The sequence below is a fragment of the Bubalus kerabau genome, chromosome X, assembly GCF_029407905.1.
Source record: "Bubalus kerabau isolate K-KA32 ecotype Philippines breed swamp buffalo chromosome X, PCC_UOA_SB_1v2, whole genome shotgun sequence".
NCBI lineage: Eukaryota > Metazoa > Chordata > Mammalia > Artiodactyla > Bovidae > Bubalus > Bubalus kerabau.
The window spans coordinates 45,921,256-45,923,507 of record NC_073647.1 but is presented as its reverse complement, the minus strand read 5'-3'; the positions used below and the strand labels follow the sequence as shown (position 1 = coordinate 45,923,507).

The following is a 2,252-nucleotide window of genomic DNA, read 5'->3' as shown; positions in this document are numbered from 1 at the left end:
ACTTTCTTGGCTCTGATGTGTAATTTTATGGAGACGGTGTATAGACCTTGGGGCAACAGACTGAGGATTCACCAAGTCCTGGGGTCTCTAAAGCTCCTTGGAGTAGTAAAAACATCCAACCTGTTCCTAATTACCTTTTTCCATGTTAAGTGCTTGCTCTTAAGTTCCTTAAGCCCCTCAAGAACCCCCACTAGGAAGAGGGTGGTCGAAAGTTGAAATGACTAGATGACACTGAGAAACAGATTTGGAGTGAAAGGTGTTTGGTAGAGGTTCATACAGGGATGGAGGAGGCGAGAGTGTTGAAGGGGGACATATAAGTCAAAGAATAAAGGGCACTGAAGGAAAGTCTGAGGGTCATGACAAGAAACACCATGTCCCTGAATCACCACTCGCCAGAATCAGACACACAGAGGTGTCAGGGGTGAAAAAGTTGTATCATGGCCTCCCTTGCACCCACTAACCCATGTTGATGGGCGCAGTGGTACATTGTGATGTCTAAGACCCCAAAGCCACCATTGGCTGGGGGAGTGCCTAGCTGACCAATCAGATTGAAGGGTGTGGCTCCTCATTGTCCTGAGAAGGTATATATAGGGAGGTCAGAGGTAGAGATTCTGGGTTAGGCCACTTCATGCTATCATCATGACTAAGGTAACCAGCAAGCCACGGCAGCCATGAAGATTTGCCATGTGGTTTGCTTCAAGGGTGAAAGGACAAAAGAAGGCCCTTTATCAACGGAGATACAGAGGCAGTGTGAAGGTAAGATGATTCCATCTACGTTCCCCACATTCTCCATTGATTTTGCTGCCCAAGACCTCTACACTGCCCTTGCCTGCCACAAAAGCCTTCATCAGCCCACATCCCTTTTCATGAAATCTCCCTTCCAATTCAGTTGGTATACTCTTTCCTCAAAACTAATACCCTTCTCTTGTCTTTCAAGGCACGGAATATGACCATGAGGATCAGAAGACCTCTACAAGGAACCTTGAGAAAGAAAATCCGATTATACGCCACTCAGTCGAAGAAGGTGAAGAAAACAAGAAAACCAAACTGTTTTTTTCTGTTCCTGTGCACGTAAGAAACTGAATCAAAGCCAAAAAGGGTACCAAACTATGAGGCAGAGTCAAAGAAGGAGGCAGAATCAAAAGAGAAAATAAACTCAGCCACCCCAGAATGAGAGACCCTGGAGAAGTACAAGCTGGGCAGCCAGTAACTGAATAGAAAAGGTCAGATAGTTTAGAATTGTGTCTCCAGAGGTCTGCTTTCTTAGAAATGGCCAACCAGGAAAAGACTGTCTCTCACACTAACATAGTAAACTGAAGGCTGTGATTAAAATAAACATCAAATGGTAAAAAGATGATATTTGTGTATGTGTGAATTTTCTGATGGGAAGGCAGGGAAGGAAGAAAAGAGGTGTGCACCTGAGTGGGGAGGGATGTAGGGTCCCGAGAGATTAGGGAAGAGAGTTAGCCAGAGAGTAGAGGTCTGGACTGAGTCAGGAGTCTGCACTGAAGATGGATACCCCGGTTAACAATTGATCCCAGCAGCAAGGAGTAGTAGTGTGGTCTTACTGCCATTGTTTGCGGTGTGGAATGATATTAGGGTCTAGATTGCTAGATCCCAGATGGGAAGAGGGCTTCACATGGGGATGGTGAATGTCATACTACCCTGAGAGATGCAGGCAGAAATCACATCCTGGCCACTTATGTCATAACAGGCTTTGTTGCATCACTCGCCTATGCTGTCAGCTAAAGGTGCTCAGGAGGCACAAAATGCTAATACAACTAAAACCCACAATTAGCACTCCCAGAGATTAAAATAATGTTTGGAGGGAACAGACCAAATATCAAATAGGCCACTGTTATCTTAAGAAATTTGTGGGAGCAGTGTGTTCCCAAGGGCAGGGCGGTGGAGGTGGCCCAATCCTGGTGCAGATGACTAACAGGATCACGACACACAGATAATGTTTTTGGGTGGGGGCCACCATGCAGTTTGTGGGCTCTTAGTTCCCTGACCAGGGATTGAACCAGTTCCCCCTCTAGTGAAAGCGTGGAGTCCTAACCACTGAAGAGCCAGAGAAGACAGGACAGAGACTTTTGATACAAGTATTAATATAAGACTGTGTAAAACTGGTCTTATATTTATCACCATCCCCTAGTATTTCTAAATAACTACAGTCGTAAAATATTCTTCGCAATAAACTCTTTGTTAGTCCAAGTTCTACAAGTTTTGTGGTTTAAAAATAAGAGTATAGG

At 44.9% G+C, this 2,252-nt stretch overlaps 1 long non-coding RNA gene across 1 annotated transcript; it reads left to right on the top strand.

Moving 5' to 3' along the window:
• The first annotated feature begins 619 nt into the window (after positions 1 to 619).
• On the top strand, positions 620 to 1,354 carry LOC129639782 (uncharacterized). Its single transcript, XR_008708597.1, has 2 exons — positions 620 to 756; positions 938 to 1,354. It is a non-coding gene; the product is annotated as an uncharacterized LOC129639782 (long non-coding RNA).
• Positions 1,355 to 2,252: the final 898 nt, after the last annotated feature.